The sequence below is a fragment of the Pseudophryne corroboree genome, chromosome 1 (assembly GCF_028390025.1).
Source record: "Pseudophryne corroboree isolate aPseCor3 chromosome 1, aPseCor3.hap2, whole genome shotgun sequence".
In the NCBI taxonomy this organism is placed as follows: Eukaryota; Metazoa; Chordata; class Amphibia; order Anura; family Myobatrachidae; genus Pseudophryne; species Pseudophryne corroboree.
In genome coordinates, this window is record NC_086444.1 from 1,006,716,421 (window position 1) to 1,006,744,305 (window position 27,885).

The 27,885-nt window shown below is 36.6% G+C and overlaps 16 non-coding genes across 16 annotated transcripts; all 16 read right to left on the minus strand.

Moving 5' to 3' along the window:
- Positions 1–859: 859 nt before the first annotated feature.
- TRNAC-GCA (transfer RNA cysteine (anticodon GCA)) lies at positions 860–931 on the minus strand. The gene has a single exon. It is a non-coding gene; the product is annotated as a tRNA-Cys (tRNA).
- A 1,583-nt stretch (positions 932–2,514) lies between these two features.
- On the minus strand, positions 2,515–2,586 carry TRNAC-GCA (transfer RNA cysteine (anticodon GCA)). The gene has a single exon. It is a non-coding gene; the product is annotated as a tRNA-Cys (tRNA).
- A 1,578-nt stretch (positions 2,587–4,164) lies between these two features.
- On the minus strand, positions 4,165–4,236 carry TRNAC-GCA (transfer RNA cysteine (anticodon GCA)). The gene has a single exon. It is a non-coding gene; the product is annotated as a tRNA-Cys (tRNA).
- A 757-nt stretch (positions 4,237–4,993) lies between these two features.
- TRNAC-GCA (transfer RNA cysteine (anticodon GCA)) lies at positions 4,994–5,065 on the minus strand. The gene has a single exon. It is a non-coding gene; the product is annotated as a tRNA-Cys (tRNA).
- A 2,222-nt stretch (positions 5,066–7,287) lies between these two features.
- TRNAC-GCA (transfer RNA cysteine (anticodon GCA)) lies at positions 7,288–7,359 on the minus strand. Its single transcript has one exon. It is a non-coding gene; the product is annotated as a tRNA-Cys (tRNA).
- A 1,582-nt stretch (positions 7,360–8,941) lies between these two features.
- Positions 8,942–9,013, minus strand: TRNAC-GCA (transfer RNA cysteine (anticodon GCA)). The gene has a single exon. It is a non-coding gene; the product is annotated as a tRNA-Cys (tRNA).
- Positions 9,014–9,770: 757 nt separating this feature from the next.
- Positions 9,771–9,842, minus strand: TRNAC-GCA (transfer RNA cysteine (anticodon GCA)). Its single transcript has one exon. It is a non-coding gene; the product is annotated as a tRNA-Cys (tRNA).
- Positions 9,843–12,888: 3,046 nt separating this feature from the next.
- Positions 12,889–12,959, minus strand: TRNAC-GCA (transfer RNA cysteine (anticodon GCA)). The gene has a single exon. It is a non-coding gene; the product is annotated as a tRNA-Cys (tRNA).
- A 758-nt stretch (positions 12,960–13,717) lies between these two features.
- Positions 13,718–13,789, minus strand: TRNAC-GCA (transfer RNA cysteine (anticodon GCA)). The gene has a single exon. It is a non-coding gene; the product is annotated as a tRNA-Cys (tRNA).
- A 1,582-nt stretch (positions 13,790–15,371) lies between these two features.
- Positions 15,372–15,442, minus strand: TRNAC-GCA (transfer RNA cysteine (anticodon GCA)). The gene has a single exon. It is a non-coding gene; the product is annotated as a tRNA-Cys (tRNA).
- Positions 15,443–16,200: 758 nt separating this feature from the next.
- On the minus strand, positions 16,201–16,272 carry TRNAC-GCA (transfer RNA cysteine (anticodon GCA)). Its single transcript has one exon. It is a non-coding gene; the product is annotated as a tRNA-Cys (tRNA).
- A 1,584-nt stretch (positions 16,273–17,856) lies between these two features.
- On the minus strand, positions 17,857–17,928 carry TRNAC-GCA (transfer RNA cysteine (anticodon GCA)). Its single transcript has one exon. It is a non-coding gene; the product is annotated as a tRNA-Cys (tRNA).
- Positions 17,929–19,505: 1,577 nt separating this feature from the next.
- TRNAC-GCA (transfer RNA cysteine (anticodon GCA)) lies at positions 19,506–19,577 on the minus strand. The gene has a single exon. It is a non-coding gene; the product is annotated as a tRNA-Cys (tRNA).
- A 3,688-nt stretch (positions 19,578–23,265) lies between these two features.
- Positions 23,266–23,337, minus strand: TRNAC-GCA (transfer RNA cysteine (anticodon GCA)). The gene has a single exon. It is a non-coding gene; the product is annotated as a tRNA-Cys (tRNA).
- Positions 23,338–24,921: 1,584 nt separating this feature from the next.
- On the minus strand, positions 24,922–24,993 carry TRNAC-GCA (transfer RNA cysteine (anticodon GCA)). The gene has a single exon. It is a non-coding gene; the product is annotated as a tRNA-Cys (tRNA).
- Positions 24,994–26,576: 1,583 nt separating this feature from the next.
- Positions 26,577–26,648, minus strand: TRNAC-GCA (transfer RNA cysteine (anticodon GCA)). Its single transcript has one exon. It is a non-coding gene; the product is annotated as a tRNA-Cys (tRNA).
- Between the last annotated feature and the right edge of the window lie 1,237 nt (positions 26,649–27,885).

The following is a 27,885-nucleotide window of genomic DNA, read 5'->3' on the forward strand; positions in this document are numbered from 1 at the left end:
GCAAAGGGACGCTATACATTAAAAGCAAATTATAGGGGCACCTGGATTTGAACCAGGGACCTCTCGACGTGCACTCGAATGCTCAACAACTGATTTATACCCCCTGGTCTTTCTAACTATAAGACCATACACATTGCAGCCTTGATGTAAAGGTTAATGTACTGTATTTCTAGTCCTGCAGGAGGTGAAGATGAGTCTGTTTCTTTATGGTAAAGGTTTGGAGTTATTAGTCAGGGCATAAATAGAGAGTTTACATACTGTAGGTATAATCTGTGAGCATGTTTAAAAAGAAACTTTGATCATCCTAAAGCTCCACTATTGTTCGTGCTAGTCAGAGTAGTATATATTGAAATCCAGTTGTGACATTGTTTTATGGAAGCCAAAGAGAACTAAAATACAAATTGTCACTAAACCAATATTAATAATTTCTGAAAACTAACTGATTGAGATACATTTTGGCAATAAAATCAAATATTTGATTTTTAGGTCAGTGGGCTCAGATGTTCGGAATGCATGTATGCCTTATGGACTAATTGCAAAATCAGTATGAGTTCAAAACATGGCTGCACCAAAAAAATTGTAATTCTGCCATGTTAATGCCCAATACTCCCTTATTTATCAAAGTTAGTTAGGAATAAAGCATTCATCCTTCATGTATAGTGATTTTATCCTGTATAATTCTCTATCAAATTAGCAGTCAAAACCTGCCACTGATACTGTACTTTCCTGAGTTAAAGTATTAAGTTGACATTTCAACATTTTTTGTTGCCTGACTGCCACTTGAGTATGTTTTTACATTACTTGAGTCCCAAACGAGGTATAGACTGCAAAGTGATGCTATACATTAAAAGCAAGTAATAGGGGGCACCCAGATTTGAACCAGGGACCTCTCGATCTGCAGTCGAATGCTCTACCACTGAGCTATACCCCCTGCTCTTTCTCACTATAAGCACATACACATTGCAGCCTTGATGTAAAGGTTACTGTACTGTATTTCTTGTCCTGCAGGAGGTGAAGATGAGTCTGTTTCTTTATGGTAACGCTTTGGAGTTATTAGTCAGGGCATAAATAGAGAGTTCACATACTGCAGGTATAATCTGTGAGCATGCTCAAAAAGAAACTTTGATCATCCTAAAGTTCCACTATAGTTAGTGCTAGTCAGAGTAGGATTTATTGAAATCCAGTTGTGACATTGTTTTATGGAAGCAAAACTGATCTAAAATACAAATTGTTACCAAATCAATATTAATAATTTCTGAAAACTATTTTATCATGGTACATTTTTGCTAAGAAAATAAAATATTTGAATTTTGGGTCAGTGGGCTCAGATGTTCTGAATGCATGTATGCCTTATGGACTAATTGCAAAATCAGTCGGAGTTGAAAACATGGCTGTACCAAATAATTTTGAATTCTGCCATGTTAATGCCCAATACTCCCTTATTTATCAAAGTTAGTTAGGAATAAAGCATTCATCCTTCATGTACAGTTATTTTATGCTGTATAATTCTCTATCAAAAGTAGCTGTAAAAACCTGCCACTGATACTGTACTTTCCTGAGGTAAAGTATTAATTTGAAATGTCAACATTTTTTGTTGCCTGACTGCCACTTGAGTATGTTTTTACATTACTTGAGTCCCAAACGAGGTATAGACTGCAAAGGGACGCTATACATTAAAAGCAAATTATAGGGGCACCTGGATTTGAACCAGGGACCTCTCGACATGCACTCGAATGCTCAACAACTGATTTATACCCCCTGGTCTTTCTAACTATAAGACCATACACATTGCAGCCTTGATGTAAAGGTTACTGTACTGTATTTCTTGTCCTGCAGGAGGTGAAGATGAGTCTGTTTCTTTATGGTAAAGGTTTGGAGTTATTAGTCAGGGCATAAATAGAGAGTTTACATACTGTAGGTATAATCTGTGAGCATGTTTAAAAAGAAACTTTGATCATCCTAAAGCTCCACTATTGTTCGTGCTAGTCAGAGTAGTATATATTGAAATCCAGTTGTGACATTGTTTTATGGAAGCCAAAGAGAACTAAAATACAAATTGTCACTAAACCAATATTAATAATTTCTGAAAACTAACTGATTGAGATACATTTTGGCAATAAAATCAAATATTTGATTTTTAGGTCAGTGGGCTCAGATGTTCGGAATGCATGTATGCCTTATGGACTAATTGCAAAATCAGTATGAGTTCAAAACATGGCTGCACCAAAAAAATTGTAATTCTGCCATGTTAATGCCCAATACTCCCTTATTTATCAAAGTTAGTTAGGAATAAAGCATTCATCCTTCATGTATAGTGATTTTATCCTGTATAATTCTCTATCAAATTAGCAGTCAAAACCTGTCACTAATACTGTACTTTCCTGAGGTAAAGTATTAAGTTGACATTTCAACATTTTTTGTTGCCTGACTGCCACTTGAGTATGTTTTTACATTACTTGAGTCCCAAACGAGGTATAGACTGCAAAGTGATGCTATACATTAAAAGTAAGTAATAGGGAGCACCTGGATTTGAACCAGGGACCTCTCGATCTGCAGTCGAATGCTCTACCACTGAGCTATACCCCCTGCTCTTTCTCACTATAAGCACATACACATTGCAGCCTTGATGTAAAGGTTACTGTACTGTATTTCTTGTCCTGCAGAAGTTGAAGATGAGTCTGTTTCTTTATGGTAACGCTTTGGAGTTATTAGTCAGGGCATAAATAGAGAGTTCACATACTGCAGGTATAATCTGTGATCATGCTCAAAAAGAAACTTTGATCATCCTAAAGTTCCACTATAGTTAGTGCTAGTCAGAGTAGGATTTATTGAAATCCATTTGTGACATTGTTTTATGGAAGCAAAACTGATCTAAAATACAAATTGTTACCAAACCAATATTAATAATTTCTGAAAACTATTTTATCATGGTACATTTTTGCTAATAAAATATTTGAATTTTGGGTCAGTGGGCTCAGATGTTCTGAATGCATGTATGCCTTATGGACTAATTGCAAAATCAGTCGGAGTTGAAAACATGGCTGTACCAAATAATTTTGAATTCTGCCATGTTAATGCCCAATACTCCCTTATTTATCAAAGTTAGTTAGGAATAAAGCATTCATCCTTCATGTACAGTTATTTTATGCTGTATAATTCTCTATCAAAAGTAGCTGTAAAAACCTGCCACTGATACTGTACTTTCCTGAGGTAAAGTATTAAGTTGAAATGTCAACATTTTTTGTTGCCTGACTGCCACTTGAGTATGTTTTTACATTACTTGAGTCCCAAACGAGGTATAGACTGCAAAGGGACGCTATACATTAAAAGCAAATTATAGGGGCACCTGGATTTGAACCAGGGACCTCTCGACATGCACTCGAATGCTCAACAACTGATTTATACCCCCTGGTCTTTCTAACTATAAGACCATACACATTGCAGCCTTGATGTAAAGGTTACTGTCCTGTATTTCTTGTCCTGCAGGAGGTGAAGATGAGTCTGTTTCTTTATGGTAAAGGTTTGGAGTTATTAGTCAGGGCATAAATAGAGAGTTTACATACTGTAGGTATAATCTGTGAGCATGTTTAAAAAGAAACTTTGATCATCCTAAAGCTCCACTATTGTTCGTGCTAGTTAGAGTAGTATATACTGAAATCCAGTTGTGACATTGTTTTATGGAAGCCAAAGAGAACTAAAATACAAATTGTCACTAAACCAATATTAATAATTTCTGAAAACTAACTGATTGAGATACATTTTGGCAATAAAAGCAAATATTTGATTTTTAGGTCAGTGGGCTCAGATGTTCGGAATGCATGTATGCCTTATGGACTAATTGCAAAATCAGTATGAGTTCAAAACATGGCTGCACCAAAAAAATTGTAATTCTGCCATGTTAATGCCCGATACTCCCTTATTTATCAAAGTTAGTTAGGAATAAAGCATTCATCCTTCATGTATAGTGATTTTATCCTGTATAATTCTCTATCAAATTAGCAGTCAAAACCTGTCACTGATACTGTACTTTCCTGAGGTAAAGTATTAAGTTGACATTTCAACATTTTTTGTTGCCTGACTGCCACTTGAGTATGTTTTTACATTACTTGAGTCCCAAACGAGGTATAGACTGCAAAGTGATGCTATACATTAAAAGTAAGTAATAGGGGGCACCCGGATTCGAACCAGGGACCTCTCGATCTGCAGTCGAATGCTCTACCACTGAGCTATACCCCCTGCTCTTTCTCACTATAAGCACATACACATTGCAGCCTTGATGTAAAGGTTACTGTACTGTATTTCTTGTCCTGCAGGAGGTGAAGATGAGTCTGTTTCTTTATGGTAACGCTTTGGAGTTATTAGTCAGGGCATAAATAGAGAGTTCACATACTGCAGGTATAATCTGTGAGCATGCTCAAAAAGAAACTTTGATCATCCTAAAGTTCCACTATAGTTAGTGCTAGTCAGAGTAGGATTTATTGAAATCCAGTTGTGACATTGTTTTATGGAAGCAAAACTGATCTAAAATACAAATTGTTACCAAACCAATATTAATAATTTCTGAAAACTATTTTATCATGGTACATTTTTGCTAATAAAATAAAATATTTGAATTTTGGGTCAGTGGGCTCAGATGTTCTGAATGCATGTATGCCTTATGGACTAATTGCAAAATCAGTCGGAGTTGAAAACATGGCTGTACCAAATAATTTTGAATTCTGCCATGTTAATGCCCAATACTCCCTTATTTATCAAAGTTAGTTAGGAATAAAGCATTCATCCTTCATGTACAGTTATTTTATGCTGTATAATTCTCTATCAAAAGTAGCTGTAAAAACCTGCCACTGATACTGTACTTTCCTGAGGTAAAGTATTAAGTTGAAATGTCAACATTTTTTGTTGCCTGACTGCCACTTGAGTATGTTTTTACATTACTTGAGTCCCAAACGAGGTATAGACTGCAAAGTGATGCTATACATTAAAAGTAAGTAATAGGGGGCACCCAGATTTGAACCAGGGACCTCTCGATCTGCAGTCGAATGCTCTACCACTGAGCTATACCCCCTGCTCTTTCTCACTATAAGCACATACACATTGCAGCCTTGATGTAAAGGTTACTGTACTGTATTTCTTGTCCTGCAGGAGGTGAAGATGAGTCTGTTTCTTTATGGTAACGCTTTGGAGTTATTAGTCAGGGCATAAATAGAGAGTTCACATACTGCAGGTATAATCTGTGAGCATGCTCAAAAAGAAACTTTGATCATCCTAAAGTTCCACTATAGTTAGTGCTAGTCAGAGTAGGATTTATTGAAATCCAGTTGTGACATTGTTTTATGGAAGCAAAACTGATCTAAAATACAAATTGTTACCAAACCAATTTTAATAATTTCTGAAAACTATTTTATCATGGTACATTTTTGCTAATAAAATAAAATATTTAAATTTTGGGTCAGTGGGCTCAGATGTTCTGAATGCATGTATGCCTTATGGACTAATTGCAAAATCAGTCGGAGTTGAAAACATGGCTGTACCAAATAATTTTGAATTCTGCCATGTTAATGCCCAATACTCCCTTATTTATCAAAGTTAGTTAGGAATAAAGCATTCATCCTTCATGTACAGTTATTTTATGCTGTATAATTCTCTATCAAAAGTAGCTGTAAAAACTTGCCACTGATACTGTACTTTCCTGAGGTAAAGTATTAAGTTGAAATGTCAACATTTTTTGTTGCCTGACTGCCACTTGAGTATGTTTTTACATTACTTGAGTCCCAAACAAGGTATAGACTGCAAAGGGACGCTATACATTAAAAGCAAATTATAGGGGCACCTGGATTTGAACCAGGGACCTCTCGACATGCACTCGAATGCTGAGCATGTTTAAAAAGAAACTTTGATCATCCTAAAGCTCCACTATTGTTCGTGTTAGTCAGAGTAGTATATATTGAAATCCAGTTGTGACATTGTTTTATGGAAGCCAAAGAGAACTAAAATACAAATTGTCACTAAACCAATATTAATAATTTCTGAAAACTAACTGATTGAGATACATTTTGGCAATAAAATCAAATATTTGATTTTTAGGTCAGTGGGCTCAGATGTTCGGAATGCATGTATGCCTTATGGACTAATTGCAAAATCAGTATGAGTTCAAAACATGGCTGCACAAAATCATTTTGAATTCTGCCATGTTAATGCCCAATACTCCCTTATTTATCAAAGTTGGTTAGGAATAAAGCATTCATCCTTCATGTACAGTTATTTTATGCTGTATAATTCTCTATCAAAAGTAGCTGTAAAAACCTTCCACTGATACTGTACTTTCCTGAGGTAAAGTATTAAGTTGAAATGTCAACATTTTTTGTTGCCTGACTGCCACTTGAGTATGTTTTTACATTACTTGAGTCCCAAACGAGGTATAGACTGCAAAGGGACGCTATACATTAAAAGCAAATTATAGGGGCACCCGGATTTGAACCAGGGACCTCTCGACATGCACTCGAATGCTCAACAACTGATTTATACCCCCTGGTCTTTCTAACTATAAGACCATACACATTGCAGCCTTGATGTAAAGGTTACTGTCCTGTATTTCTTGTCCTGCAGGAGGTGAAGATGAGTCTGTTTCTTTATGGTAACGCTTTGGAGTTATTAGTCAGGGCATAAATAGAGAGTTCATATACTGCAGGTATAATCTGTGAGCATGCTCAAAAATAAACTTTGATCATCCTAAAGTTCCACTATAGTTAGTGCTAGTCAGAGTAGGATTTATTGAAATCCAGTTGTGACATTGTTTTATGGAAGCAAAACTGATCTAAAATACAAATTGTTACCAAACCAATATTAATAATTTCTGAAAACTATTTTATCATGGTACATTTTTGCTAATAAAATAAAATATTTGAATTTTGGGTCAGTGGGCTCAGATGTTCTGAATGCATGTATGCCTTATGGACTAATTGCAAAATCAGTCGGAGTTGAAAACATGGCTGTACCAAATAATTTTGAATTCTGCCATGTTAATGCCCAATACTCCCTTATTTATCAAAGTTAGTTAGGAATAAAGCATTCATCCTTCATGTACAGTTATTTTATGCTGTATAATTCTCTATCAAAAGTAGCTGTAAAAAACTGCCACTGATACTGTACTTTCCTGAGGTAAAGTATTAAGTTGAAATGTCAAAATTTTTTGTTGCCTGACTGCCACTTGAGTATGTTTTTACATTACTTGAGTCCCAAACGAGGTATAGACTGCAAAGTGATGCTATACTTTAAAAAGTAAGTAATAGGGGGCACCCGAATTTGAACCAGGGACCTCTCGATCTGCAGTCGAATGCTCTACCACTGAGATATACCCCCTGCTCTTTCTCACTATAAGCACATACACATTGCAGCCTTGATGTAAAGGTTACTGTACTGTATTTCTTGTCCTGCAGGAGGTGAAGATGAGTCTGTTTCTTTATGGTAACGCTTTGGAGTTATTAGTCAGGGCATAAATAGAGAGTTCACATACTGCAGGTATAATCTGTGAGCATGCTCAAAAAGAAACTTTGATCATCCTAAAGTTCCACTATTGTTCGTGCTAGTCAGAGTAGTATATATTGAAATCCAGTTGTGACATTGTTTTATGGAAGCCAAAGAGAACTAAAATACAAATTCTCACTAAACCAATATTAATAATTTCTGAAAACTAACTGATTGAGATACATTTTGGCAATAAAAGCAAATATTTGATTTTTAGGTCAGTGGTCTCAGATGTTCGGAATGCATGTATGCCTTATGGACTAATTGCAAAATCAGTCGGAGTTGAAAACATGGCTGTACCAAATAATTTTGAATTCTGCCATGTTAATGCCCAATACTCCCTTATTTATCAAAGTTAGTTAGGAATAAAGCATTCATCCTTCATGTACAGTTATTTTATGCTGTATAATTCTCTATCAAAAGTAGCTGTAAAAACCTGCCACTGATACTGTACTTTCCTGAGGTAAAGTATTAAGTTGAAATGTCAACATTTTTTGTTGCCTGACTGCCACTTGAGTATGTTTTTACATTACTTGAGTCCCAAACGAGGTATAGACTGCAAAGGGACGCTATACATTAAAAGCAAATTATAGGGGCACCTGGATTTGAACCAGGGATCTCTCGACATGCACTCGAATGCTCAACAACTGATTTATACCCCCTGGTCTTTCTAACTATAAGACCATACACATTGCAGCCTTGATGTAAAGGTTACTGTACTGTATTTCTTGTCCTGCAGGAGGTGAAGATGAGTTTGTTTCTTTATGGTAAAGGTTTGGAGTTATTAGTCAGGGCATAAATAGAGAGTTTACATACTGTAGGTATAATCTGTGAGCATGTTTAAAAAGAAACTTTGATCATCCTAAAGCTCCACTATTGTTCGTGCTAGTCAGAGTAGTATATATTGAAATCCAGTTGTGACATTGTTTTATGGAAGCCAAAGAGAACTAAAATACAAATTGTCACTAAACCAATATTAATAATTTCTGAAAACTAACTGATTGAGATACATTTTGGCAATAAAATCAAATATTTGATTTTTAGGTCAGTGGGCTCAGATGTTCGGAATGCATGTATGCCTTATGGACTAATTGCAAAATCAGTATGAGTTCAAAACATGGCTGCACCAAAAAAATTGTAATTCTGCCATGTTAATGCCCAATACTCCCTTATTTATCAAAGTTAGTTAGGAATAAAGCATTCATCCTTCATGTATAGTGATTTTATCCTGTATAATTCTCTATCAAATTAGCAGTCAAAACCTGCCACTGATACTGTACTTTCCTGAGGTAAAGTATTAAGTTGACATTTCAACATTTTTTGTTGCCTGACTGCCACTTGAGTATGTTTTTACATTACTTGAGTCCCAAACGAGGTATAGACTGCAAAGTGATGCTATACATTAAAAGTAAGTAATAGGGGGCACCCGGATTTGAACCAGGGACCTCTCGATCTGCAGTCGAATGCTCTACCACTGAGCTATACCCCCTGCTCTTTCTCACTATAAGCACATACACATTGCAGCCTTGATGTAAAGGTTACTGTACTGTATTTCTTGTCCTGCAGGAGGTGAAGATGAGTCTGTTTCTTTATGGTAACGCTTTGGAGTTATTAGTCAGGGCATAAATAGAGAGTTCACATACTGCAGGTATAATCTGTGAGCATGCTCAAAAAGAAACTTTGATCATCCTAAAGTTCCACTATAGTTAGTGCTAGTCAGAGTAGGATTTATTGAAATCCAGTTGTGACATTGTTTTATGGAAGCAAAACTGATCTAAAATACAAATTGTTACCAAACCAATATTAATAATTTCTGAAAACTATTTTATCATGGTACATTTTTGCTAATAAAATAAAATATTTGAATTTTGGGTCAGTGGGCTCAGATGTTCTGAATGCATGTATGCCTTATGGACTAATTGCAAAATCAGTCGGAGTTGAAAACATGGCTGTACCAAATAATTTTGAATTCTGCCATGTTAATGCCCAATACTCCCTTATTTATCAAAGTTAGTTAGGAATAAAGCATTCATCCTTCATGTACAGTTATTTTATGCTGTATAATTCTCTATCAAAAGTAGCTGTAAAAACCTGCCACTGATACTGTACTTTCCTGAGGTAAAGTATTAAGTTGAAATGTCAACATTTTTTGTTGCCTGACTGCCACTTGAGTATGTTTTTACATTACTTGAGTCCCAAACGAGGTATAGACTGCAAAGTGATGCTATACATTAAAAGTAAGTAATAGGGGGCACCCAGATTTGAACCAGGGACCTCTCGATCTGCAGTCGAATGCTCTACCACTGAGCTATACCCCCTGCTCTTTCTCACTATAAGCACATACACATTGCAGCCTTGATGTAAAGGTTACTGTACTGTATTTCTTGTCCTGCAGGAGGTGAAGATGAGTCTGTTTCTTTATGGTAACGCTTTGGAGTTATTAGTCAGGGCATAAATAGAGAGTTCACATACTGCAGGTATAATCTGTGAGCATGCTCAAAAAGAAACTTTGATCATCCTAAAGTTCCACTATAGTTAGTGCTAGTCAGAGTAGGATTTATTGAAATCCAATTGTGACATTGTTTTATGGAAGCAAAACTGATCTAAAATACAAATTGTTACCAAACCAATTTTAATAATTTCTGAAAACTATTTTATCATGGTACATTTTTGCTAATAAAATAAAATATTTAAATTTTGGGTCAGTGGGCTCAGATGTTCTGAATGCATGTATGCCTTATGGACTAATTGCAAAATCAGTCGGAGTTGAAAACATGGCTGTACCAAATAATTTTGAATTCTGCCATGTTAATGCCCAATACTCCCTTATTTATCAAAGTTAGTTAGGAATAAAGCATTCATCCTTCATGTACAGTTATTTTATGCTGTATAATTCTCTATCAAAAGTAGCTGTAAAAACCTGCCACTGATACTGTACTTTCCTGAGGTAAAGTATTAAGTTGAAATGTCAACATTTTTTGTTGCCTGACTGCCACTTGAGTATGTTTTTACATTACTTGAGTCCCAAACAAGGTATAGACTGCAAAGGGACGCTATACATTAAAAGCAAATTATAGGGGCACCTGGATTTGAACCAGGGACCTCTCGACATGCACTCGAATGCTGAGCATGTTTAAAAAGAAACTTTGATCATCCTAAAGCTCCACTATTGTTCGTGTTAGTCAGAGTAGTATATATTGAAATCCAGTTGTGACATTGTTTTATGGAAGCCAAAGAGAACTAAAATACAAATTGTCACTAAACCAATATTAATAATTTCTGAAAACTAACTGATTGAGATACATTTTGGCAATAAAATCAAATATTTGATTTTTAGGTCAGTGGGCTCAGATGTTCGGAATGCATGTATGCCTTATGGACTAATTGCAAAATCAGTATGAGTTCAAAACATGGCTGCACAAAATCATTTTGAATTCTGCCATGTTAATGCCCAATACTCCCTTATTTATCAAAGTTGGTTAGGAATAAAGCATTCATCCTTCATGTACAGTTATTTTATGCTGTATAATTCTCTATCAAAAGTAGCTGTAAAAACCTTCCACTGATACTGTACTTTCCTGAGGTAAAGTATTAAGTTGAAATGTCAACATTTTTTGTTGCCTGACTGCCACTTGAGTATGTTTTTACATTACTTGAGTCCCAAACGAGGTATAGACTGCAAAGGGACGCTATACATTAAAAGCAAATTATAGGGGCACCCGGATTTGAACCAGGGACCTCTCGACATGCACTCGAATGCTCAACAACTGATTTATACCCCCTGGTCTTTCTAACTATAAGACCATACACATTGCAGCCTTGATGTAAAGGTTACTGTCCTGTATTTCTTGTCCTGCAGGAGGTGAAGATGAGTCTGTTTCTTTATGGTAAAGGTTTGGAGTTATTAGTCAGGGCATAAATAGAGAGTTTACATACTGTAGGTATAATCTGTGAGCATGTTTAAAAAGAAACTTTGATCATCCTAAAGCTCCACTATTGTTCGTGCTAGTCAGAGTAGTATATATTGAAATCCAGTTGTGACATTGTTTTATGGAAGCCAAAGAGAACTAAAATACAAATTCTCACTAAACCAATATTAATAATTTCTGAAAACTAACTGATTGAGATACATTTTGGCAATAAAAGCAAATATTTGATTTTTAGGTCAGTGGTCTCAGATGTTCGGAATGCATGTATGCCTTATGGACTAATTGCAAAATCAGTCGGAGTTGAAAACATGGCTGTACCAAATAATTTTGAATTCTGCCATGTTAATGCCCAATACTCCCTTATTTATCAAAGTTAGTTAGGAATAAAGCATTCATCCTTCATGTACAGTTATTTTATGCTGTATAATTCTCTATCAAAAGTAGCTGTAAAAACCTGCCACTGATACTGTACTTTCCTGAGGTAAAGTATTAAGTTGAAATGTCAACATTTTTTGTTGCCTGACTGCCACTTGAGTATGTTTTTACATTACTTGAGTCCCAAACGAGGTATAGACTGCAAAGGGACGCTATACATTAAAAGCAAATTATAGGGGCACCTGGATTTGAACCAGGGATCTCTCGACATGCACTCGAATGCTCAACAACTGATTTATACCCCCTGGTCTTTCTAACTATAAGACCATACACATTGCAGCCTTGATGTAAAGGTTACTGTACTGTATTTCTTGTCCTGCAGGAGGTGAAGATGAGTTTGTTTCTTTATGGTAAAGGTTTGGAGTTATTAGTCAGGGCATAAATAGAGAGTTTACATACTGTAGGTATAATCTGTGAGCATGTTTAAAAAGAAACTTTGATCATCCTAAAGCTCCACTATTGTTCGTGCTAGTCAGAGTAGTATATATTGAAATCCAGTTGTGACATTGTTTTATGGAAGCCAAAGAGAACTAAAATACAAATTGTCACTAAACCAATATTAATAATTTCTGAAAACTAACTGATTGAGATACATTTTGGCAATAAAATCAAATATTTGATTTTTAGGTCAGTGGGCTCAGATGTTCGGAATGCATGTATGCCTTATGGACTAATTGCAAAATCAGTATGAGTTCAAAACATGGCTGCACCAAAAAAATTGTAATTCTGCCATGTTAATGCCCAATACTCCCTTATTTATCAAAGTTAGTTAGGAATAAAGCATTCATCCTTCATGTATAGTGATTTTATCCTGTATAATTCTCTATCAAATTAGCAGTCAAAACCTGCCACTGATACTGTACTTTCCTGAGGTAAAGTATTAAGTTGACATTTCAACATTTTTTGTTGCCTGACTGCCACTTGAGTATGTTTTTACATTACTTGAGTCCCAAACGAGGTATAGACTGCAAAGTGATGCTATACATTAAAAGTAAGTAATAGGGGGCACCGGATTTGAACAAGGGACCTCTCGATCTGCAGTCGAATGCTCTACCACTGAGCTATACCCCCTGCTCTTTCTCACTATAAGCACATACCCATTGCAGCCTTGATGTAAAGGTTACTGTACTGTATTTCTTTTCCTGCAGGAGGTGAAGATGAGTCTGTTTCTTTATGGTAACGCTTTGGAGTTATTAGTCAGGGCATAAATAGAGAGTTCATATACTGCAGGTATAATCTGTGAGCATGCTCAAAAATAAACTTTGATCATCCTAAAGTTCCACTATAGTTAGTGCTAGTCAGAGTAGGATTTATTGAAATCCAGTTGTGACATTGTTTTATGGAAGCAAAACTGATCTAAAATACAAATTGTTACCAAACCAATATTAATAATTTCTGAAAACTATTTTATCATGGTACATTTTTGCTAATAAAATAAAATATTTGAATTTTGGGTCAGTGGGCTCAGATGTTCTGAATGCATGTATGCCTTATGGACTAATTGCAAAATCAGTCGGAGTTGAAAACATGGCTGTACCAAATAATTTTGAATTCTGCCATGTTAATGCCCAATACTCCCTTATTTATCAAAGTTAGTTAGGAATAAAGCATTCATCCTTCATGTACAGTTATTTTATGCTGTATAATTCTCTATCAAAAGTAGCTGTAAAAAACTGCCACTGATACTGTACTTTCCTGAGGTAAAGTATTAAGTTGAAATGTCAAAATTTTTTGTTGCCTGACTGCCACTTGAGTATGTTTTTACATTACTTGAGTCCCAAACGAGGTATAGACTGCAAAGTGATGCTATACTTTAAAAAGTAAGTAATAGGGGGCACCCGAATTTGAACCAGGGACCTCTCGATCTGCAGTCGAATGCTCTACCACTGAGATATACCCCCTGCTCTTTCTCACTATAAGCACATACACATTGCAGCCTTGATGTAAAGGTTACTGTACTGTATTTCTTGTCCTGCAGGAGGTGAAGATGAGTCTGTTTCTTTATGGTAACGCTTTGGAGTTATTAGTCAGGGCATAAATAGAGAGTTCACATACTGCAGGTATAATCTGTGAGCATGCTCAAAAAGAAACTTTGATCATCCTAAAGTTCCACTATTGTTCGTGCTAGTCAGAGTAGTATATATTGAAATCCAGTTGTGACATTGTTTTATGGAAGCCAAAGAGAACTAAAATACAAATTCTCACTAAACCAATATTAATAATTTCTGAAAACTAACTGATTGAGATACATTTTGGCAATAAAAGCAAATATTTGATTTTTAGGTCAGTGGTCTCAGATGTTCGGAATGCATGTATGCCTTATGGACTAATTGCAAAATCAGTCGGAGTTGAAAACATGGCTGTACCAAATAATTTTGAATTCTGCCATGTTAATGCCCAATACTCCCTTATTTATCAAAGTTAGTTAGGAATAAAGCATTCATCCTTCATGTACAGTTATTTTATGCTGTATAATTCTCTATCAAAAGTAGCTGTAAAAACCTGCCACTGATACTGTACTTTCCTGAGGTAAAGTATTAAGTTGAAATGTCAACATTTTTTGTTGCCTGACTGCCACTTGAGTATGTTTTTACATTACTTGAGTCCCAAACGAGGTATAGACTGCAAAGGGACGCTATACATTAAAAGCAAATTATAGGGGCACCTGGATTTGAACCAGGGATCTCTCGACATGCACTCGAATGCTCAACAACTGATTTATACCCCCTGGTCTTTCTAACTATAAGACCATACACATTGCAGCCTTGATGTAAAGGTTACTGTACTGTATTTCTTGTCCTGCAGGAGGTGAAGATGAGTTTGTTTCTTTATGGTAAAGGTTTGGAGTTATTAGTCAGGGCATAAATAGAGAGTTTACATACTGTAGGTATAATCTGTGAGCATGTTTAAAAAGAAACTTTGATCATCCTAAAGCTCCACTATTGTTCGTGCTAGTCAGAGTAGTATATATTGAAATCCAGTTGTGACATTGTTTTATGGAAGCCAAAGAGAACTAAAATACAAATTGTCACTAAACCAATATTAATAATTTCTGAAAACTAACTGATTGAGATACATTTTGGCAATAAAATCAAATATTTGATTTTTAGGTCAGTGGGCTCAGATGTTCGGAATGCATGTATGCCTTATGGACTAATTGCAAAATCAGTATGAGTTCAAAACATGGCTGCACCAAAAAAATTGTAATTCTGCCATGTTAATGCCCAATACTCCCTTATTTATCAAAGTTAGTTAGGAATAAAGCATTCATCCTTCATGTATAGTGATTTTATCCTGTATAATTCTCTATCAAATTAGCAGTCAAAACCTGCCACTGATACTGTACTTTCCTGAGGTAAAGTATTAAGTTGACATTTCAACATTTTTTGTTGCCTGACTGCCACTTGAGTATGTTTTTACATTACTTGAGTCCCAAACGAGGTATAGACTGCAAAGTGATGCTATACATTAAAAGTAAGTAATAGGGGGCACCGGATTTGAACAAGGGACCTCTCGATCTGCAGTCGAATGCTCTACCACTGAGCTATACCCCCTGCTCTTTCTCACTATAAGCACATACCCATTGCAGCCTTGATGTAAAGGTTACTGTACTGTATTTCTTGTCCTGCAGGAGGTGAAGATGAGTCTGTTTCTTTATGGTAACGCTTTGGAGTTATTAGTCAGGGCATAAATAGAGAGTTCATATACTGCAGGTATAATCTGTGAGCATGCTCAAAAATAAACTTTGATCATCCTAAAGTTCCACTATAGTTAGTGCTAGTCAGAGTAGGATTTATTGAAATCCAGTTGTGACATTGTTTTATGGAAGCAAAACTGATCTAAAATACAAATTGTTACCAAACCAATATTAATAATTTCTGAAAACTATTTTATCATGGTACATTTTTGCTAATAAAATAAAATATTTGAATTTTGGGTCAGTGGGCTCAGATGTTCTGAATGCATGTATGCCTTATGGACTAATTGCAAAATCAGTCGGAGTTGAAAACATGGCTGTACCAAATAATTTTGAATTCTGCCATGTTAATGCCCAATACTCCCTTATTTATCAAAGTTAGTTAGGAATAAAGCATTCATCCTTCATGTACAGTTATTTTATGCTGTATAATTCTCTATCAAAAGTAGCTGTAAAAAACTGCCACTGATACTGTACTTTCCTGAGGTAAAGTATTAAGTTGAAATGTCAAAATTTTTTGTTGCCTGACTGCCACTTGAGTATGTTTTTACATTACTTGAGTCCCAAACGAGGTATAGACTGCAAAGTGATGCTATACTTTAAAAAGTAAGTAATAGGGGGCACACGAATTTGAACCAGGGACCTCTCGATCTGCAGTCGAATGCTCTACCACTGAGATATACCCCCTGCTCTTTCTCACTATAAGCACATACACATTGCAGCCTTGATGTAAAGGTTACTGTACTGTATTTCTTGTCCTGCAGGAGGTGAAGATGAGTCTGTTTCTTTATGGTAACGCTTTGGAGTTATTAGTCAGGGCATAAATAGAGAGTTCACATACTGCAGGTATAATCTGTGAGCATGCTCAAAAAGAAACTTTGATCATCCTAAAGTTCCACTATAGTTAGTGCTAGTCAGAGTAGGATTTATTGAAATCCAGTTGTGACATTGTTTTATGGAAGCAAAACTGAACTAAAATACAAATTGTTACCAAACCAATATTAATAATTTCTGAAAACTATTTTATCATGGTACATTTTTGCTAATAAAATAAAATATTTGAATTTTGGGTCAGTGGGCTCAGATGTTCTGAATGCATGTATGCCTTATGGACTAATTGCAAAATCAGTCGGAGTTGAAAACATGGCTGTACCAAATCATTTTGAATTCTGCCATGTTAATGCCCAATACTCCCTTATTTATCAAAGTTAGTTAGGAATAAAGCATTCATCCTTCATGTACAGTTATTTTATGCTGTATAATTCTTTATCAAAAGTAGCTGTAAAAACCTGCCACTGATACTGTACTTTCCTGAGGTAAAGTATTAAGTTGAAATGTCAACATTTTTTGTTGCCTGACTGCCACTTGAGTATGTTTTTACATTACTTGAGTCCCAAACAAGGTATAGACTGCAAAGGGACGCTATACATTAAAAGCAAATTATAGGGGCACCTGGATTTGAACCAGGGACCTCTCGACATGCACTCGAATGCTCAACAACTGATTTATACCCCCTGGTCTTTCTAGCTATAAGACCATACATATTGCAGCCTTGATGTAAAGGTTACTGTACTGTATTTCTTGTCCTGCAGGAGGTGAAGATGAGTCTGTTTCTTTATGGTAAAGGTTTGGAGTTATTAGTCATGGCATAAATAGAGAGTTTACATACTGTAGGTATAATCTGTGAGCATGTTTAAAAAGAAACTTTGATCATCCTAAAGCTCCACTATTGTTCGTGCTAGTCAGAGTAGTATATATTGAAATCCAGTTGTGACATTGTTTTATGGAAGCCAAAGAGAACTAAAATACAAATTGTCACAAAAACCAATATTAATAATTTCTGAAAACTAACTGATTGAGATACATTTTGGCAATAAAATCAAATATTTGATTTTTAGGTCAGTGGGCTCAGATGTTCGGAATGCATGTATGCCTTATGGACTAATTGCAAAATCAGTATGAGTTCAAAACATGGCTGCACCAAAAAATTTTTAATTCTGCCATGTAAATGCCCAATACTCCCTTATTTATCAAAGTTAGTTAGGAATAAAGCATTCATCCTTCACGTATAGTGATTTTATCCTGTATAATTCTCTATCAAATTAGCAGTCAAAACCTGCCACTGATACTGTACTTTCCTGAGGTAAAGTATTAAGTTGACATTTCAACATTTTTTGTTGCCTGACTGCCACTTAAGTATGTTTTTACATTACTTGAGTTCCAAACGAGGTATAGACTGCAAAGTGATGCTATACATTAAAAGCAAGTAATAGGGGGCACCCGGATTTGAACCAGGGACCTCTCGATCTGCAGTCGAATGCTCTACCACTGAGCTATACCCCCTGCTCTTTCTCACTATAAGCACATACACATTGCAGCCTTGATGTAAAGGTTACTGTACTGTATTTCTTGTCCTGCAGGAGGTGAAGATGAGTCTGTTTCTTTATGGTAACGCTTTGGAGTTATTAGTCAGGGCATAAATAGAGAGTTCACATACTGCAGGTATAATCTGTGAGCATGCTCAAAAAGAAACTTTGATCATCCTAAAGTTCCACTATAGTTAGTGCTAGTCAGAGTAGGATTTATTGAAATCCAGTTGTGACATTGTTTTATGGAAGCAAAACTGATCTAAAATACAAATTGTTACCAAATCAATATTAATAATTTCTGAAAACTATTTTATCATGGTACATTTTTGCTAATAAAATAAAATATTTGAATTTTGGGTCAGTGGGCTCAGATGTTCTGAATGCATGTATGCCTTATGGACTAATTGCAAAATCAGTCGGAGTTGAAAACATGGCTGTACCAAATAATTTTGAATTCTGCCATGTTAATGCCCAATACTCCCTTATTTATCAAAGTTAGTTAGGAATAAAGCATTCATCCTTCATGTACAGTTATTTTATGCTGTATAATTCTCTATCAAAAGTAGCTGTAAAAACCTGCCACTGATACTGTACTTTCCTGAGGTAAAGTATTAAGTTGAAATGTCAACATTTTTTGTTGCCTGACTGCCACTTGAGTATGTTTTTACATTACTTGAGTCCCAAATGAGGTATAGACTGCAAAGGGACGCTATACATTAAAAGCAAATTATAGGGGCACCTGGATTTGAACCAGGGACCTCTCGACATGCACTCGAATGCTCAACAACTGATTTATACCCCCTGGTCTTTCTAACTATAAGACCATACACATTGCAGCCTTGATGTAAAGGTTACTGTACTGTATTTCTTGTCCTGCAGGAGGTGAAGATGAGTCTGTTTCTTTATGGTAAAAGTTTGGAGTTATTAGTCAGGGCATAAATAGAGAGTTTACATACTGTAGGTATAATCTGTGATCATGTTTAAAAAGAAACTTTGATCATCCTAAAGCTCCACTATTGTTCGTGCTAGTCAGAGTAGTATATATTGAAATCCAGTTGTGACATTGTTTTATGGAAGCCAAAGAGAACTAAAATACAAATTGTCACTAAACCAATATTAATAATTTCTGAAAACTAACTGATTGAGATACATTTTGGCAATAAAATCAAATATTTGATTTTTAGGTCAGTGGGCTCAGATGTTCGGAATGCATGTATGCCTTATGGACTAATTGCAAAATCAGTATGAGTTCAAAACATGGCTGCACCAAAAAAATTCTGCCATGTAAATGCCCAATACTCCCTTATTTATCAAAGTTAGTTAGGAATAAAGCATTCATCCTTCATGTATAGTGATTTTATCCTGTATAATTCTCTATCAAATTAGCAGTCAAAACCTGCCACTGATACTGTACTTTCCTGAGGTAAAGTATTAAGTTGACATTTCAACATTTTTTGTTGCCTGACTGACACTTGAGTATGTTTTTACATTACTTGAGTCCCAAACGAGGTATAGACTGCAAAGTGATGCTATACATTGAAAGCAAGTAATAGGGGGCACCCGGATTTGAACCAGGGACCTCTCAATCTGCAGTCGAATGCTCTACCACTGAGCTATACCCTCTGCTCTTTCTCACTATAAGCACATACACATTGCAGCCTTGATGTAAAGGTTACTGTACTGTATTTCTTGTAGAGATGAGCGCCGGAAATTTTTCGGGTTTTGTGTTTTGGTTTTGGGTTCGGTTCCGCGGCCGTGTTTTGGGTTCGACCGCGTTTTGGCAAAACCTCACCGAATTTTTTTTGTCGGATTCGGGTGTGTTTTGGATTCGGGTGTTTTTTTCCAAAAAACCTAAAAAACAGCTTAAATCATAGAATTTGGCGGTCATTTTGATCCCAAAGTATTATTAACCTCAAAAACCATAATTTCCACTCATTTTCAGTCTATTCTGAATACCTCACACCTCACAATATTATTTTTAGTCCTAAAATTTGCACCGAGGTCGCTGTGTGAGTAAGATAAGCGACCCTAGTGGCCGACACAAACACCGGGCCCATCTAGGAGTGGCACTGCAGTGTCACGCAGGATGTCCCTTCCAAAAAACCCTCCCCAAACAGCACATGACGCAAAGAAAAAAAGAGGCGCAATGAGGTAGCTGTGTGAGTAAGATAAGCGACCCTAGTGGCCGACACAAACCCTGGGCCCATCTAGGAGTGGCACTGCAGTGTCACGCAGGATGTCCCTTCCAAAAAACCCTCCCCAAACAGCACATGACGCAAAGAAAAAGAAAAGAAAAAAGAGGTGCAAGATGGAATTGTCCTTGGGCCCTCCCACCCACCCTTATGTTGTATAAACAGGACATGCACACTTTAACCAACCCATCATTTCAGTGACAGGGTCTGCCACACGACTGTGACTGATATGACGGGTTGGTTTGGACCCCCACCAAAAAAGAAGCAATTAATCTCTCCTTGCACAAACTGGCTCTACAGAGGCAAGATGTCCACCTCATCATCATCCTCCGATATATCACCGTGTACATCCCCCTCCTCACAGACTATCAATTCGTCCCCACTGGAATCCACCATCTCAGCTCCCTGTGTACTTTGTGGAGGCAATTGCTGCTGGTCAATGTCTCCACGGAGGAATTGATTATAATTCATTTTAATGAACATCATCTTCTCCACATTTTCTGGATGTAACCTCGTACGCCGATTGCTGACAAGGTGAGCGGCGGCACTAAACACTCTTTCGGAGTACACACTTGTGGGAGGGCAACTTAGGTAGAATAAAGCCAGTTTGTGCAAGGGCCTCCAAATTGCCTCTTTTTCCTGCCAGTATAAGTACGGACTGTGTGACGTGCCTACTTGGATGCGGTCACTCATATAATCCTCCACCATTCTTTCAATGGGGAGAGAATCATATGCAGTGACAGTAGACGACATGTGACTCCGTAATCGTAACCACGGTTAGGTGGTATATACAATTATGGACGGGCTGCCGAGTGCCGACACAGAGGTAGCCACAGCCGTGAACTACCGCACTGTACTGTGTCTGCTGCTAATATATAGACTGGTTGATAAAGAGATAGTATACTCGTAACTAGTATGTATGTATAAAGAAAGAAAAAAAAACCACGGTTAGGTGGTATATACAATTATGGACGGGCTGCCGAGTGCCGACACAGAGGTAGCCACAGCCGTGAACTACCGCACTGTACTGTGTCTGCTGCTAATATAGACTGGTTGATAAAGAGATAGTATACTCGTAACTAGTATGTATGTATAAAGAAAGAAAAAAAAACCACGGTTAGGTGGTATATACAATTATGGACGGGCTGCCGAGTGCCGACACAGAGGTAGCCACAGCCGTGAACTACCGCACTGTACTGTGTCTGCTGCTAATATATAGACTGGTTGATAAAGAGATAGTATACTCGTAACTAGTATGTATGTATAAAGAAAGAAAAAAAAACCACGGTTAGGTGGTATATACAATTATGGACGGGCTGCCGAGTGCCGACACAGAGGTAGCCACAGCCGTGAACTACCGCACTGTACTGTGTCTGCTGCTAATATAGACTGGTTGATAAAGAGATAGTATACTCGTAACTAGTATGTATGTATAAAGAAAGAAAAAAAAACCACGGTTAGGTGGTATATACAATTATGGACGGGCTGCCGAGTGCCGACACAGAGGTAGCCACAGCCGTGAACTACCGCACTGTACTGTGTCTGCTGCTAATATAGACTGGTTGATAAAGAGATAGTATACTCGTAACTAGTATGACTATAAAGAAAGAAAAAAAAACCACGGTTAGGTGGTATATACAATTATGGACGGGCTGCCGAGTGCCGACACAGAGGTAGCCACAGCCGTGAACTACCGCACTGTACTGTGTCTGCTGCTAATATAGACTGGTTGATAAAGAGATAGTATACTACTAATATTATATATACTGGTGGTCAGGTCACTGGTCACTAGTCACACTGGCAGTGGCACTCCTGCAGCAAAAGTGTGCACTGTTTAATTTTAATATAATATTATGTACTCCTGGCTCCTGCTATAACCTATAACTGGCACTGCAGTGCTCCCCAGTCTCCCCCACAATTATAAGCTGTGTGAGCTGAGCACAGTCAGATATATATATACATTGATGCAGCACACTGGGCTGAGCAGTGCACACAGATATGGTATGTGACTGAGTCACTGTGTGTATCGTTTTTTTCAGGCAGAGAACGGATATATTAAATAAAACAAACAACTGCACTGTCTGGTGGTCACTGTGGTCGTCAGTCACTAAACTCTGCACTCTCTTCTACAGTATCACAGCCTCAGGTCAATCTCTCTCTCTCTCTCTCAACCCTAATCTAAATGGAGAGGACGCCAGCCACGTCCTCTCCCTATCAATCTCAATGCACGTGTGAAAATGGCGGCGACGCGCGGCTCCTTATATAGAATCCGAGTCTCGCGAGAATCCGACAGCGTCATGATGACGTTCGGGCGCGCTCGGGTTAACCGAGCAAGGCGGGAGGATCCGAGTCTGCTCGGACCCGTGAAAAAAACATGAAGTTCGTGCGGGTTCGGATTCAGAGAAACCGAACCCGCTCATCTCTAATTTCTTGTCCTGCAGGAGGTGAAGATGAGTCTGTTTCTTTATGGTAACACTTTGGAGTTATTAGTCAGGGCATAAATAGAGAGTTCACATACTGCAGGTATAATCTGTGAGCATGCTCAAAAAGAAACTTTGATCATCCTAAAGTTCCACTATAGTTAGTGCTAGTCAGAGTAGGATTTATTGAAATCCAGTTGTGACATTGTTTTATGGAAGCAAAACTGATCTAAAATACAAATTGTTACCAAACCAATATTAATAATTTCTGAAAACTATTTTATCATGGTACATTTTTGCTAATAAAATAAAATATTTGAATTTTGGGTCAGTGGGCTCAGATGTTCTGAATGCATGTATGCCTTATGGACTAATTGCAAAATCAGTCGGAGTTGAAAACATGGCTGTACCAAATAATTTTGAATTCTGCCATGTTAATGCCCAATACTCCCTTATTTATCAAAGTTAGTTAGGAATAAAGCATTCATCCTTCATGTATAGTGATTTTATCCTGTAAATTCTCTATCAAATTAGCAGTCAAAACCTGCCACTAATACTGTACTTTCCTGAGGTAAAGTATTAAGTTGACATTTCAACATTTTTTGTTGCCTGACTGCCACTTGAGTATGTTTTTACATTACTTGAGTCCCAAACGAGGTATAGACTGCAAAGTGATGCTATACATTAAAAGTAAGTAATAGGGGGCACCCGGATTTGAACCAGGGACCTCTCGATCTGCAGTCGAATGCTCTACCACTGAGATATACCCCCTGCTCTTTCTCACTATAAGCACATACACATTGCAGCCTTGATGTAAAGGTTACTGTACTGTATTTCTTGTCCTGCAGGAGGTGAAGATGAGTCTGTTTCTTTATGGTAACGCTTTGGAGTTATTAGTCAGGGCATAAATAGAGAGTTCACATACTGCAGGTATAATCTGTGAGCATGCTCAAAAAGAAACTTTGATCATCCTAAAGTTCCACTATAGTTAGTGCTAGTCAGAGTAGGATTTATTGAAATCCAGTTGTGACATTGTTTTATGGAAGCAAAACTGATCTAAAATACAAATTGTTACCAAACCAATATTAATAATTTCTGAAAACTATTTTATCATGGTACATTTTTGCTAATAAAATAAAATATTTGAATTTTGGGTCAGTGGGCTCAGATGTTCTGAATGCATGTATGCCTTATGGACTAATTGCAAAATCAGTCGGAGTTGAAAACATGGCTGTACCAAATAATTTTGAATTCTGCCATGTTAATGCCCAATACTCCCTTATTTATCAAAGTTAGTTAGGAATAAAGCATTCATCCTTCATGTACAGTTATTTTATGCTGTATAATTCTTTATCAAAAGTAGCTGTAAAAACCTGCCACTGATACTGTACTTTCCTGAGGTAAAGTATTAAGTTGAAATGTCAACATTTTTTGTTGCCTGACTGCCACTTGAGTATGTTTTTACATTACTTGAGTCCCAATCAAGGTATAGACTGCAAAGGGACGCTATACATTAAAAGCAAATTATAGGGGCACCTGGATTTGAACCAGGGACCTCTCGACATGCACTCGAATGCTCAACAACTGATTTATACCCCCTGGTCTTTCTAACTATAAGACCATACATATTGCAGCCTTGATGTAAAGGTTACTGTACTGTATTTCTTGTCCTGCAGGAGGTGAAGATGAGTCTGTTTCTTTATGGTAAAGGTTTGGAGTTATTAGTCAGGGCATAAATAGAGAGTTTACATACTGTAGGTATTATCTGTGAGCATGTTTAAAAAGAAACTTTGATCATCCTAAAGCTCCACTATTGTTCGTGCTAGTCAGAGTAGTATATATTGAAATCCAGTTGTGACATTGTTTTATGGAAGCCAAAGAGAACTAAAATACAAATTGTCACAAAAACCAATATTAATAATTTCTGAAAACTAACTGATTGAGATACATTTTGGCAATAAAATCAAATATTTGATTTTTAGGTCAGTGGGCTCAGATGTTCGGAATGCATGTATGCCTTATGGACTAATTGCAAAATCAGTATGAGTTCAAAACATGGCTGCACCAAAAAAATTGTAATTCTGCCATGTAAATGCCCAATACTCCCTTATTTATCAAAGTTAGTTAGGAATAAAGCATTCATCCTTCACGTATAGTGATTTTATCCTGTATAATTCTCTATCAAATTAGCAGTCAAAACCTGCCACTGATACTGTACTTTCCTGAGGTAAAGTATTAAGTTGACATTTCAACATTTTTTGTTGCCTGACTGCCACTTGAGTATGTTTTTACATTACTTGAGTCCCAAACGAGGTATAGACTGCAAAGTGATGCTATACATTAAATGCAAGTAATAGGGGGCACCCGGATTTGAACCAGGGACCTCTCGATCTGCAGTCGAATGCTCTACCACTGAGCTATACCCCCTGCTCTTTCTCACTGTAAGCACATACACATTGCAGCCTTGATGTAAAGGTTACTGTACTGTATTTCTTGTCCTGCAGGAGGTGAAGATGAGTCTGTTTCTTTATGGTAACGCTTTGGAGTTATTAGTCAGGGCATAAATAGAGAGTTCACATACTGCAGGTATAATCTGTGAGCATGCTCAAAAAGAAACTTTGATCATCCTAAAGTTCCACTATAGTTAGTGCTAGTCAGAGTAGGATTTATTGAAATCCAGTTGTGACATTGTTTTATGGAAGCAAAACTGATCTAAAATACAAATTGTTACCAAATCAATATTAATAATTTCTGAAAACTATTTTATCATGGTACATTTTTGCTAAGAAAATAAAATATTTGAATTTTGGGTCAGTGGGCTCAGATGTTCTGAATGCATGTATGCCTTATGGACTAATTGCAAAATCAGTCGGAGTTGAAAACATGGCTGTACCAAATAATTTTGAATTCTGCCATGTTAATGCCCAATACTCCCTTATTTATCAAAGTTAGTTAGGAATAAAGCATTCATCCTTCATGTACAGTTATTTTATGCTGTATAATTCTCTATCAAAAGTAGCTGTAAAAACCTGCCACTGATACTGTACTTTCCTGAGGTAAAGTATTAAGTTGAAATGTCAACATTTTTTGTTGCCTGACTGCCACTTGAGTATGTTTTTACATTACTTGAGTCCCAAACGAGGTATAGACTGCAAAGGGACGCTATATATTAAAAGCAAATTATAGGGGCACCTGGATTTGAACCAGGGACCTCTCGACATGCACTCGAATGCTCAACAACTGATTTATACCCCCTGGTCTTTCTAACTATAAGACCATACACATTGCAGCCTTGATGTAAAGGTTACTGTACTGTATTTCTTGTCCTGCAGGAGGTGAAGATGAGTCTGTTTCTTTATGGTAAAGGTTTGGAGTTATTAGTCAGGGCATAAATAGAGAGTTTACATACTGTAGGTATAATCTGTGAGCATGTTTAAAAAGAAACTTTGATCATCCTAAAGCTCCACTATTGTTCGTGCTAGTCAGAGTAGTATATATTGAAATCCAGTTGTGACATTGTTTTATGGAAGCCAAAGAGAACTAAAATACAAATTGTCACTAAACCAATATTAATAATTTCTGAAAACTAACTGATTGAGATACATTTTGGCAATAAAATCAAATATTTGATTTTTAGGTCAGTGGGCTCAGATGTTCGGAATGCATGTATGCCTTATGGACTAATTGCAAAATCAGTATGAGTTCAAAACATGGCTGCACCAAAAAAATTGTAATTCTGCCATGTTAATGCCCAATACTCCCTTATTTATCAAAGTTAGTTAGGAATAAAGCATTCATCCTTCATGTATAGTGATTTTATCCTGTATAATTCTCTATCAAATTAGCAGTCAAAACCTGCCACTGATACTGTACTTTCCTGAGGTAAAGTATTAAGTTGACATTTCAACATTTTTTGTTGCCTGACTGCCACTTGAGTATGTTTTTACATTACTTGAGTCCCAAACGAGGTATAGACTGCAAAGTGATGCTATACATTAAAAGCAAGTAATAGGGGGCACCCGGATTTGAACCAGGGACCTCTCGATCTGCAGTCGAATGCTCTACCACTGAGGTATACCCATTGCTCTTTCTCACTATAAGCACATACACATTGTAGCCTTGATGTAAAGGTTACTGTACTGTTTTTCTTGTCCTGCAGGAGGTGAAGATGAGTCTATTTCTTTATGGTAATGCTTTGGAGTTATTAGTCAGGGCATAAATAGAGAGTTCACATACTGCAGGTATAATCTGTGAGCATACTCAAAAAGAAACTTTGATCATCCTAAATTTCCACTATAGTTAGTGCTAGTCAGAGTAGGATTTATTGAAATCCAGTTGTGACATTGTTTTATTGAAGCAAAACTGATCTAAAATACAAATTGTTACCTAACCAATATTAATAATTTCTGAAAACTATTTTATCATGGAACATTTTTGCTAATAAAATAAAATATTTGAATTTTGGGTCAGTGGGCTCAGATGTTCTGAATGCATGTATGCCTTATGGACTAATTGCAAAATCAGTCGGAGTTGAAAACATGGCTGTACCAAATAATTTTGAATTCTGCCATGTTAATGCCCAATACTCCCTTATTTATCAAAGTTAGTTAGGAATAAAGCATTCATCCTTCATGTACAGTTATTTTATGCTGTATAATTCTCTATCAAAAGTAGCTGTAAAAACCTGCCACTGATACTGTACTTTCCTGAGGTAAAGTATTAAGTTGAAATGTCAACATTTTTTGTTGCCTGACTGCCACTTGAGTATGTTTTTACATTACTTGAGTCCCAAACAAGGTATAGACTGCAAAGGGACGCTATACATTAAAAGCAAATTATAGGGGCACCTGGATTTGAACCAGGGACCTCTCGACATGCACTCGAATGCTGAGCATGTTTAAAAAGAAACTTTGATCATCCTAAAGCTCAACTATTGTTCGTGCTAGTCAGAGTAGTATATATTGAAATCCAGTTGTGACATTGTTTTATGGAAGCCAAAGAGAACTAAAATACAAATTGTCACTAAACCAATATTAATAATTTCTGAAAACTAACTGATTGAGATACATTTTGGCAATAAAATCAAATATTTGATTTTTAGGTCAGTGGGCTCAGATGTTCGGAATGCATGTATGCCTTATGGACTAATTGCAAAATCAGTATGAGTTCAAAACATGGCTGCACCAAAAATTTTTTAATTCTGCCATGTAAATGCCCAATACTCCCTTATTTATCAAAGTTAGTTAGGAATAAAGCATTCATCCTTCATGTATAGTGATTTTATCCTGTATAATTCTCTATCAAATTAGCAGTCAAAAC